Consider the following 12913-nt stretch of genomic DNA (forward strand, 5'->3'; position numbering starts at 1 on the left):
TGATGTTTCACACTCAGCAAAGGTTGTAATTCATGACACACACAACACTTTAACAGCACACAGAAGTAAGCCCCACCCAGTAACACTGTCCCCCACCTACACACTGATTACAATGCAAAGGCAATTCAAGTTCATCCAAGTTACGGTGTATACAGTATACACGTATATCCCTTATGTCCCTTATATACTATATATACTTCTATAAAACACTTATATATATATATAAATATATATAGGTGTTTTATAGAAGTACTTCGGTTACATATGTTCAAAGAAACCTAAAATTATAAGAAAAAAAAAGAACCAAACCAGTACGTGTGAGGTCTGAATAACATGAGATGATTACTCTAGTCCTGCCATGTTAATCACTACTTTTGCCAATTTATACAGCTCATTCAGCCCCTTTAAGAGCACCGACCATGTTGTAGCAGCAGATACTCCAGATGCTGCTACTGTGCCAATTCCAGGCAGAAAGATGGACAGTGTCTCAGAAAAACCTACCACCCCAAGTTTTGTTACCATGCTTTTTGAGGTCAGTGTTTTTTCTGCAATTGACTGAACAAGTTTAGATTCTTTAACCATTTTCAGTATTGGCTTGTTTACTCTCTTTGACATCTTTTGAAGTGATTTATCATCTAGGCCAAATGAAAAGTAGCATTTGGTTAAGAAAGACGCTATCATGGCAAAATCACATGTAGTTGATAGCCCTGGCACTGGGGCAGCTGCTAGATAGAGCAGCCAAAGCCACGGCTGCTTTCTTTAAGGTGTTGTACTTCTTTTCAAGAGACTGGCTGGAATAGACAGGCAAACTCAGAACAAGAGCATCTCTCTTGTGAGCTGGGAGGTCTTCCTCCAGTTTATTTTGGAGCTCATGGAATTCAAATTTCTCCAGGTTAAATGATGATATCAGGAAGACGGGAGGAGAATCCAGTTCTGCGAGGGATGATACGCAATTGTCCCGTATTTCTTGGAGTTTCTGCTCCTCTTGCACCCCTCTTCTTTGAGCTGAATCCACATCCTGGTCAATCTTTGTGCGGACACAGTAGAAATTCTTTTTCTTTTTCTTGATTTCTTTAGCCAGCATGATGTCATTTTCTTTGAACCTTGTTGCACATAATATAATAAAGAAGTCATATTTTCTGAAGTCAACTTTTCTAGTGTAAGTGCTTGCACTGAATGTTGGGCTCCCTATGCCTGGCAGGTCCCAGATTTTCACATTGGGCATGTTTGGGTGGGGGTACATGGTGGGCTCCATGGTGGTTTCTACCTCCCCAATGGGTGCGGCTCCTTCATCAGTATCTTGAACACCTCTGATGGCATTAACAAAGGAGGACTTTCCTGCCCCAGTCTCCCCTGTTACAGCAATGTTGAGGGTGACATGATCTAAGCTATCTACTATCTCTCTTGCTCTGGAAATGACCCACTCCATGCCGTGGTCACCAGATGCACGTAGCAGAGCACGAAGATCATCCTGTTCGCTTGTCATAGTCTGAAAGGAGAAAGGTTTGACAACATTATTATTCCATTTTCGGTAGTGACTTTCAAATATTTCAGTAAGGCTAACCACTTCTCTGGGGATTTACAGGTATTCCAAGTACAGGAAATGGCAGGGTATACATTTAGCAGCAATAGGAATAACATTTTCATTAGAAAAACCTAAATTCACACACAAGAAATCACATAATCATGTTCACAGATCAAAATGGACTCCCCACTGTGTCAAGACATCAGGTTCTTTTTCACTGAACTTTGTGTGATCTGTGCTTCCTTGCTCCATGCTGACTTAGTTTTTACCAGGTCTGAAAGCTCATCCTACCTATCATCATTTATGTTTTTTTTTTAACTATTTTAGTTGTTTTTTAGATTAACGTTCTTTTTGGTCTCGCAAACTGTGTAGTAGGCTAACGTTACGGTTTGAGTGAATGGTGAGCGCGATACGGCGAAATGGATGATAAAAAGCTTCTGAATGGAAAGTTTACTTTTAAAAGTTGTGTTTTGCAAAAGAAGCGAGCTTCACTGTTGTCTGAAAATGTCAACAGGCAGCTGGCTGAAAGCAAAGAAGTAGTAGGCTTACCTTTTATTGGTAACCTAACTGTTACGTTTGTTGTTTCTGAAATAAGAGGCCTGACTGCTATGTTCCCAGCAAACTTGTAAAAAAGAAAATATTAAGCCATGGTTTAACTGCAGTCCTTGTTTACCTGAAATGTGCACTTTATAATTTTATTTTGTATCGCCCTGTTTGGCAATGTTGGTTTTCAATAAAATAAAACATTTGCATAAAGCAAGTCAATCCACTTTTCCATGTTGATAAGGGCATTCAAATAAAAATTAAATGATGGAAAAAATAAATAAATGAAGGGACATTTAGAATAGATAAAAAATTGCGATTAATCGCGATTCATTTTGAGTTATATGTATTTTAATCGTTTGACAGCACTAGTTTAAACATATTCTTCACATTCAAACTGATTTTGTCCTTTGCACTCATAATACATCCAGAGAATCCTACACAATACACAAGTAAGTGCTATTTTTTAAGTTAAACCATTTCTGACAGATTTACAAAAATGGGCCTTAGTGAGTTCACATTAATCAAATTAAATTACATCAACCAATCACAATAGACCATACAATTCCAACTTACCAAACTATGAAAGAAAAAGTGTAATGTTAGCACCAAAGTTTAAAAGAAAATATCACAGTAGCCTTGGAAGTGTCTCTCTCCACGGTGCTCAAATGTTGTTGTCTATCCTCCTGTCAAGGCACCCTAGGTGACTTGTGGTTTCTGTTTGTTGAATATATAGCAGCACGCTTGGATGAGGGAGGGTTTTACAGGAACATTGTCATGTCTTGTGTATTTACAGTAAACATCTGCGAACATACTTTCATTATTCACTGTAACAGTCATCAAGCCCTTTTTTAAGAAAACAAAACTTGGGTATATCCAACCTTCCTGTTATATGACAAATCATTGAAAAGGCGGTAACAGGGAAAGTCTGTACAGTGAAACAGCAGGTAAAATTATTAAAGCTGTATTATTCCAACTAGGTATTCAGATCTCACTGTGACCCTACTCAAAGTCATGCCATGTGTTATGATGACGGTAGTGGACAACATCCCCCTTTGGAAAACACTTTGGTTTGTTGAAACCTAAATATTGTTGTTAAGTTTCTGTATACATGTACACATATAACCAATATGCATGAGTTATGATGATGTAGTGGAATCGGTGTGTGTGTTGGGGGGGGGGTGTCATATGCTCCATTAGCTGGTCATTACTGGCATTATAAATAGAATCACTTCTGATACAAGTAAAAATGGCACATTTGTATGTGGTAGATGTTCCGGTCCAGAACAGAAATTATAAAAGGAGAATATACTGGCTGAAGAATTGGCTGTAGCCAATATTTCAATTTAGCATGTTTCCTTAATCTGTGATGTCATATTATGGTCATTTTATGATTTATTACAGTACAATTATTACATATTGGTCCTTTAGCCCATCTGATGTGAAGAATTACAGACCGGTCTCCCTTCTTCCCTTTTTGTTAAAGATTCTTGTAAAGGCAAGTTTCTGATTTCCTTTCTTAGAATAATTTGCCAGACATTAAGCAGTCTAGTTTTGAGTCATTCTACTGAAACTTCTCTTTTATCTTTGACAGAAGCACTGAAAGAAGCAAAAGCCTCTGTCAGTCATCAGTTTCTCCTATCATTGTTACTTATGTGATATTTTGGCCTAAAAAGTTTTCACAGTAAGACACATAGTCAAGAGTCTACACTGAAAATGAAAAACAAATGTATCTTTTATTCATAGAAAACTTTTTTGGGGACCCCATATTTTGTTGTCTATTTGAGATAGGCACACTGCTAAGGTTTCAATTGAAGGCAATGTGAATTCAGCACCATTGTACCATAGACAGTTCAGTTTTAGGAGTAATTTTTCTTACATTCTCCACTGTAATGAAAACAAAACAAGTGAAAGTTATCACGCCCGCGTGACATTTGAACCAAATGAAAATGTAAAGTCAGCATCTTGCATTATCTTAGCATTAACTTGCTAAATAGCTTGAAAGGTTTGTTTCCAGACAACTAATAACTGTGCACTTGGCATTGCCAACAAAGTGAGCAGTGTGTGTCAGTTCTATACTCCTGTTTTGAAATAGCCAAGTGTGAACTACCTCTGTAAGTCTGATAGGTTGTCTCGATAACAGTGTTGCCTTAGTTTTGATTTTGCTAGACAAGATATCATGGAAAAACTGGGTCGTCTGGACTGTCAGCAGGTCACAATGAACAAATGTAGATTTTTAGCCAGTTTTTTTAATGCCAATATAATGTATCACAGGACAGTTTGTTGGTTTATTCCCATGTTTGTTTCAAATTTTATTAGGATTCCTCCGTCAGTAGGTATTATTATTCTTGTACCATGGGAGTCAATGGCAGCCCCTAGAACCGTATGGTAACTTTTTCTGAAATTTGGCACACTCATTAAGGACAGTCCCTTCTTTACTCACACCAAGTTTCATGTCTCCCACTAGACCACACTAGCGCCACCAACGGGTCAAAGTTGGACTTTTGTTAACACACACAACTTTTGAACCGTTTGACCGATTTTCAAAAATGAGGTACCATTGGATCCCTTGGATCAAGACGAATTCGACGTTCAATGGCGCCAATTTTCGGTTGTATAGATTTTCTGTTATTCCCGGTTTTATCAAAAAACCTTTGAAAGCTTACTCCTCCTACAATTTTGGTCAAATCTTCTTCAAAATCACTAGAGAGGATCTTCAGACCAAGCCTCAACAAAATTCTGATCCTCACAACCGTTTGTCCGGTACAGCCACTCAAATTCAAATTCACAGGAAGTGAAGTAATATCTAAGCAAATCTTTGAGCTATTAAGCTGAGCATCAGTGGTACAGGGGTAGAGAAGTCATTCAGTAATCAGAAGGTTGTAAGTTCAATTCCCTGTCAAAGCATCCTTTAGCAAGACACTTCTTTCTTTTCTTCTTTCCCTTCTTCACTCTTCTTTCCTTCTTTTACTCTTCTTTCCAAAATTGTGAAGAATATACATTTTCCCCTGGTTTCGCAATCTTTGGAGGAATCCGCATCGCTGCTTGCAGCTATATTTTATTTTTGTTATTGTTGTTTTCTGACCTTAAGTTAAGTTAACTGACTGTAAAGGGAGGTTACTTTTAGAAGTGCTTGCCTCATGGTTATTTTATTGGCAAAACAGTTAATTATCAGGGTCCATCATTTTCCTTGCAATGCATGTGTTATGCTGGTATAGCAAAGACAATGACATAAATCATTACTATGTGGTAGAGAGACCTTGAACCTTTTTTTTTTTCTCTTCTAATTTTTTTTACATATTGAGGCAGGACAATACATGCAATAAGACAGGAGAGCTTCTCCATCTCAGTAGTCCCCTGAGTCAGTCATGCCTTAAGACTCTCACATAGGATGCATAGGATAATTGCTATTCCCACTTACCCGTCAATCACAGCAAAGTTCAGTGTGTCTTCATTCCAACGTGAAAGTGAAAGTGAGGGCAGATTCTGACCTTAAGTTAAATTAACTAAGTATCAAGGGAGGCTACTTTTGGAGGTGCTTGCCTCCCTTGCACCGTCCTTTTGATCTTGTCAATCCTTCAATTTATCTTTCCTAAATAAATAAATACCCTGAATATATCACAATATGTCAAATAAACCATTTAAGTGGATGTAAGTATGGTCTCTTTGATTAAAGTGGATAAACATCTGGTCACTTTGCACACAACACAAATCACATTTGTCAGTGTCAATGCAAGGGGAAAGAACTGACCAGTTCCTTGGGAATTATTTTGTATAATTTTTTTAATATGCCTAATGAGTGATTCCATGTCAAGTGGGACAATGGCTCCCACTCGACCGTCTCAGATTTGGCTGAAAAATTCAAGGTTGTTCATACACTTCTTAATAGGTATAGTCCCAAATATTAGCTCTCTACTCCCAATAGTTTTGTCACAAAAAGATATTTTAGGGGGGAGGGGGTGTCTTTACTTAAGACGCTTTTTTAGCAGCGTTTTCTGAAGAGCCATTTTCAAATTGCTATAACCAGAAAAATATTTTAGCTAGCTCCTTCAAACTTTCTAGGCTTAAAATCTGATGCCATTACTTGAGGAATATGGACTTGGACGCCAAGGGTGTGGCTTGGGTATATCATAGTATTCGGGGTGCTTGAATTTCCGCGAAAATTTTACTCTACGCTCTGTTGCAGCATCTTTGAAGGCCTGTGAAAAGCTCAATGTTAAAGCTAGAAACTTGATATTATACACAGATTTTATACACAAACGCAGTTTAAGCTCTGTGTCAAAAATGTACCTTATTTTACCATTTGAATATGCTTCCATAGGCCATTGAATGCTGTGCGTGTACAAAAATCCCATATTTAAAAAAAATGATTTTGAGAAAATGAGGCAAAATTTTAACTAATGTTAAGAACAAATATCTAATCTTTCCAAAACAATTAGTTTCATGTTGATAAATGCTGTAATTTTTTTGCTATAGCATGCCAAAAACTGCACAAAATGTGTTTTTTAATACAATATACAGAGCATACATAGGAATGTCTGTGTATAATATCAAGTATCTAGCTTTAACATGGACCTTTCCACAGGCCTTCAAAGATGGTACAACAGAGCGTAGTGTTACATTTTCGAGCAAATTCAAGCACCCCGAATACTATGATATACCCAAGCCACACCATTGGAAGTCCATATTCCAAGGGATTTTCCAGCGCTGGTCCTGGGTTCACCTAATTGACATAACAAGTAATTTTGTCTGCAAAACATTTCTTTATCAGGGTCCATCATTTTTCATGTAATGCGTGTGTTATGCTGGTATAGCAAAACAATGACGTAAAGCATCTCATTACTCTGTGGTACAGGGTCAAATTCAAAATCTGTTGTATGCATTTTTGTTTTCTTGGAATTTTTCAAACCCACATAGCCTTAAGACACTTCAAATCACTTTGTTCAAATCTAAGTTTCTGTGAGTCTTGAACATCCTTTTCAAATCACTCTTTGTTCTTGAACCTTGTTTTCTCTTTTAGTTTTTGACAGTATCGATATCTGTTACATCTGTAACATCAATTCAGCGCAGACTCCCTTAATTACCGTTCTTAAGCATACCTGTATATTCATGCTAAAATGTAACTTACATTCTGGTAAAACATTTGTGTTTCATGCTGAATGAGGAAATGAATGTCCTTTTGACAACAACACCAGTGTTGTCAGTGTTAGAAAGTCTTATGACACATGTAAAACGTATCTAGTCTTATGTAAAACAAGGCCCCTGACCATTTTTCTCTGCATATTTTCTGAAACGTGAAACATAAAGAGTGTGTCTTGAACATGAAACAGGGTGTGTCAGTGTTTACCTAAAGGAACAGGTGAGAAGAACATTAACCAATGCACAGCAATCTACATACAGCCAAAAAGAAAAGTATTAGGGGGAAGCAGAGTTCAGCCAGTTAAAGTGTTATATCAGGTCAAATAACACCAGTGCTGGGCAATGAAAGAGACACAACAGCACAACAATTAATTGAAAAGGAGCTGGTTGTTATGATGCTATCTGCCGCCCCCTGGTGGTCATCTTGAGGCTGGACACTTCAATCATATCAAAGTTCAGTGTTCAAGTTCAAGTCTTTTATTGTCAGATGCACAGAACAACACAGAGTCAGACTGGGCACTGAAATTCTTGTGACAAGACACTGCACAACAACCTAACATAACATAACATATAAATCCTCGAAAATATACTAAACAAATAATAAACATATAATAAACCTATACTAACATAGAAAACTATAAATATGCTAAATATACTAACTATACTAAATATACAATACAATATCTTATTTTATAGTAGTACAGCAGTTTTAATAGCTTGTTTTCATGAATATCCTAGTGGTTAAACTGATAGTTCATGTTCTACCCATACTGGTTATTATACTGATAGTTAATAATCTACACACAGGTAGTTAGTGATTCACATATTTTCCACCACAATAGCTGCCCGCTTTGGAAGGAAACTGGTCAGAATCTAGTTTGGACCTCAATGCTGTCATACTGTGCTGTCAGTCACTCAGGACTAAGAATGGTCTAAGGCCTTTTTTTAAGGAGTATTAAAGGAGACACACCATTATCACCAGACAAATATGTCCAATATGTTTCCTGTGGTCAATTTCGTAAAATCACAAAACATTACTTAGGCAAATCAGTCTGAATTATGCCAATTTATGTTTTATCTCTCCACCTAAACAAAGTAGAAAATAAGCTCAATGTTGCTTGCCTTTGAAGGCTGAAGTTGTGTATGTGAGGTTTTTTGTTAGTGACCTGTCTTTATGTGGATACTGTTGTAGGGAGAGATGTATTCTGTTATGCAAATATGAATTGGCTGCTTACACCATGTATGACAAACTGACAACAGCTGTTTCATAGTACATTTTATAGATGTAATAGGTTTGATAAATTAAGTTAATGGTTACTAGTCAACTATTAAACAGAGCTGATAGGTGAAAACAGAGCTGCATATAAGTATATTTATTAGACAAACAACAATTGCAATCGGGCTCACTCCCAGCACAAGGTTTATATAGACAGAAGTTTAGCGTTCAACAGGGATAACCACGTGGTGGATTTCTGACGTCCGAGGCAAGGATGGAAGTTTTGCAAGGTCGGAAGAGGCACAGTTCGACCCTTCTTATCACCTCTGGTCTAAACATGCTCTTGTACATATGCAGACTAAGTGGCACCTAATAAACTAAGTTACACACACGCAGAAACACAGAAAAGCCATGTTTCTGCTTACATAAGTACATGATTCATATAAGGTAATTAATAATACAAGGCACTTTGATAGGTGAAAATTCACCCTAGTTACCTCAGGACTCCGGAGCTGCATATAAGCATATTTATTAGACAAACAACAATTGCAATCGGGCTCACTCCCAGCACAAGGCTGAAAGTGAAGCAATGATAAACACATCGCACAAGGTTTATATAGACAGAAGTTGAGCGTTCAGCAGGGATAATCACGTGGTGGATTTCTCACGTCCGAGGCAAGGATGGAAGTTTTGCAAGGTCGGAAGAAGCACAGTTCGACCCTTCTTATCACTTCTGGTCTAAACATGCTCTTGTACATATGCAGACTAAGTGGCACCTAATAATCTTAGTTACACACACGCAGAAAAGCCATGTTCCTGCTTTCATAAGCACATGATTCATACAAGGAATATATTAATACAAAGCACTTGATTATTATATTCTTAAGTCATTAACAGTGTTTGGAAATTATCTCCATCAGTCCCTCCTTTTATCCGTTTCAATGGATAATTCAAAATCACCATCAAAATCACAAATCATCTTTCTTAATTCGTCAATTATCAATTTCAATGGATAACCTCAAAATCATCACTCTGAGCTTCATCACATGGATTTTCGGAACAGAGATCATTACTGAGCATTATTTCATCTCATCATAAGTCAATCATCATATTTCACATCACACATTTGTATACTTTGCATTTGTAGGCCAACATAGTGGGTGTCGAGTGTGTGTGTGTGTGTGTGTGTGTGTGTCATTAGCTCGCCTAGGCTTCAGATAACATTCAAACAAGGCCTCTTTGCTCTGTCCTTGAAGGCCCTGTTCCCCATCAGGCATTCTGTTGGACAACTTTTTGCATCTTTTGTAGGATCAGATCTAAGTCTTTCCCATCTCGGGTGTTATCAGGGACATATGTGCAACATTGGTCAGTACCAAGCATGACACAAATGCCTCCATTCATGGCAGTGAGAATTTCAAGCACGGTTGTTTTTTGCCGCGTTAACCTGGAGTTGGCGTGTAGTTCTTCTCTGATCTTTTGTAGTCCGTCTGTGGTCAGGTTCTGGAACTTCATCTCAGCGTAGTAAAGGAAGTTAATCCAATCTGTGTGTGCTTCGATGACGCACCAGGGGCAGAGGGTAGATGCCAGGCCATTGGCTGCTGGGTTCAAGGCTTTGTAGTGGTCTGGAATGCCTCAGGGAATGCCCAGGCCATCGGACCAGATCCCGCTGTCATCCCCTGCTTCTCTCCTCCCTCGTACGGAATGCATTGGAACGTTCCTCAGGTACTGGTGAGTCTTGGACCTGGGGGAAATCTGAAAAGGTTGTACCAACATTGTTCTAGCACAAGGCCCAGACCAACCCACAGGTAGTGTAGCTCTTAATTCACCATCCCCACGTATCAGCTATGGCTATATCCTGTACTTCAAGAAGTCTGCCATTCAAACACATCCCCGCTATTCTACATTCAGTGGAAGTAATTAACTGTATTTCTTTCCCATTATCTATCACATTTGTAATGGTTTTACATTGTGTCCAGTGTCCTAGGTGTGGATCGTTCTTTTCCCCAGGTTTTAAATAGCATTCAAACAGAGCATCTTTTCTAATAATGTGTGGAGGTGGGGCAACATTGTCTGGCATGTAGGGTCAGTTAAAATGTGAACAGTCATACTGTATAGCTGCATCATTAAACGCCCTATTTCCCATCATCAGCAAACATTCTGTAGAACACATTGGCTGTTGTATGTAGTTACATTGGGCAGGAAGATATGAACATTCTTTTCTACGACACGAGGTGTCCGATAGATGGCACATCTCACACGTGCACTTGATAGCTAAGAGTAAGTTGACCATGTTTCTTCCAGGCTTCAGTTTCTCTAAATTCTTTGTCGCAGTGATCTATGTCATAAGGTGCAGGGGTCGCCAGGAGTGGTTTGGTCGGCACCCTGGGCCCTGCACAGACTAAACAGACTAAACTAACTTGTGGTACTTGCGTTCTGACGGTCTGATTTACCCATTTCCATCACGGATGATCTTTAGCCAGGCCCCATCGTGGATATTCGTCCAGGGCCTGTGTTTGCTGTATCATTCATAAGTATGTTACTAGAACAACAATGTAAAATCCTACAGTCGTTGCTAAGAGTCCCTCACATCCTCTGGCCCACTTTCCGTAACCTCCTATGACCTTGCAGAGGAAGAGACCTCTTACTCCACAATTTCCACTAGGTTCTAATCCCCCAGGAGAGTACTGTATCTTCTGCCAGCGGTTGAGACGAATAGAATCTAAACATCTAAACCCCTTTGTAGGCTGGACTTCTGTCACAGTGGGCACACCCTGGAAACAGCAAAGAAAGATGATCTTTATTCCTCTGCCTCAGCCGTGTGCAGGCTTGAGCCAGAAGTATCCACGTGACTCTATCAGCTATTTTGACTGCGGTAGGTGTTGACAGTAGCACTTGTTTTGGTCTGTCCCACTTGGGCGAATGGCAGTGTTTTCTTTTGAGGCTGTTGATTAGGACCCAATCTCCTGGTCCAACCTTGAATTCAGCCTCACAGTGTTCCTGTGTAGGGGAGAGAAGTCTGAGAGCATTTAGTTTCGACATCATCTTTGCCATATATTCTGCAAATGTATATTCAATCTCTTTGTCCGTTTCAGCAAATAGTTTGAGAGTTTAGGCCGTGTAGATTCTTCCATACATCATTTCAAACAGTGATAACAACATGCATGCTTAATTTCACTAATTTCACTCTTGGATTCTCAAATTGCTTTCAATAGGTCGGTTCATTCTTTTCTACCAGTCCGGCTGACTGGGGGTTGTATGAACAGTGATTGTCTATGGCTAGACAATATTTCTTTCTTTCGTTGGGATTTAACCCAATAAAATCAATAATGAATGATTAAACATCTTTCTCATGAAATATAAATAAGAAGTACAAATATATGCTTACTATCCCCACTTATTGAGGCATGTTTTCACCATGGCTCAATATTGCAGCATATCTTTTAGTATTGTGAGATCTAATTCTTCAATTGTGTATGTGTCAGATGGTTGTTGTAGTTTGGCCTGGTTAGTGGCCTTGTCTGCTTTGTGGTTTCCCAATGAAACCGGGTCTTTGCATGTGTGCGCATCAGTTCAATTAGTTCCGCTGCTTGTGCAGAATAGTGTGGAAGTATTGGCTATGCGTTCAAGGTTTATTTGCGTGAACCATCAACAAACAAAAGTTAAATCAGCTTCTGGAAAAGGCATATCTTGTAGGTCAGCTCTGGCTGCCATAGTTTTTATCTGTCCTCTGCCGTAAGTAAAAGTCTAACTGGGTTAAATGTCACGCAGCGCTCAATATTGATATGAGGCTGAGTGAGCAAAAAAAAATTAAATAAATAAAAATAAGCATGTGGAACTTTCAGTGTAAGTGTCTGTTTAGTACAATAGGAGCAGAGGCCTGCACCGCCAAGGCTGCAGCCACTACTGCTTGTAAACATTCAGACATTGCTTGGGCTACTGGATCTAGCCGTGTTGCCTAGTATGCCACTGGTATCAACTTTAAGTCCCCACTTATGCATTAACACAGATGTTATATAACCTTTTTTTTTTGTCTACAGTTTGTATGAATGGCTTTGTCATGTCATGGATGTGCTAGGACAGCAGAACTGACCAACAGTTGTTTTATCTGTTCAAATGCCTGCTTTCCATCTTCAGGCCTTTTAATAATATCTCCTGCTGACCTGGGCTGAGAATAAAGTAAACTCTGCAACATTTGTGTTTCTAACGCGTGGTTAGGAATCCATTATCTACAGAAGTTAGTCATTCTCAGAAAATACATAATTTATTTCTTTGTCTGTGGCTGAGGTGCTTTTTAAGATAGCTTTACTTTAGTGGACCACAGCTGCTAATGTTGTGGCCTTGTTTCTGCTAAAAATCTTAACAACGCCAGGGTATGTTGTTTACAGGTCTTCTTATCTGGAGGAACAGCACTAGATGTTCAACAACAATTGACTGTCCCTCGAACTGTAGCTAAGTTTGAGCTCATGGCTTGTGAGAATACCGTCTTTTGA

The 12913-nt window shown here is 38.8% G+C and overlaps 1 pseudogene; it reads right to left on the reverse strand.

Annotated features, from left to right (window-relative positions):
* Positions 1-342: 342 nt before the first annotated feature.
* Positions 343-1621, reverse strand: LOC105900807 (annotated as a pseudogene).
* Positions 1622-12913: the final 11292 nt, after the last annotated feature.

This window comes from Clupea harengus, chromosome 23, assembly GCF_900700415.2.
Source record: "Clupea harengus chromosome 23, Ch_v2.0.2, whole genome shotgun sequence".
Classification (NCBI taxonomy): domain Eukaryota; kingdom Metazoa; phylum Chordata; class Actinopteri; order Clupeiformes; family Clupeidae; genus Clupea; species Clupea harengus.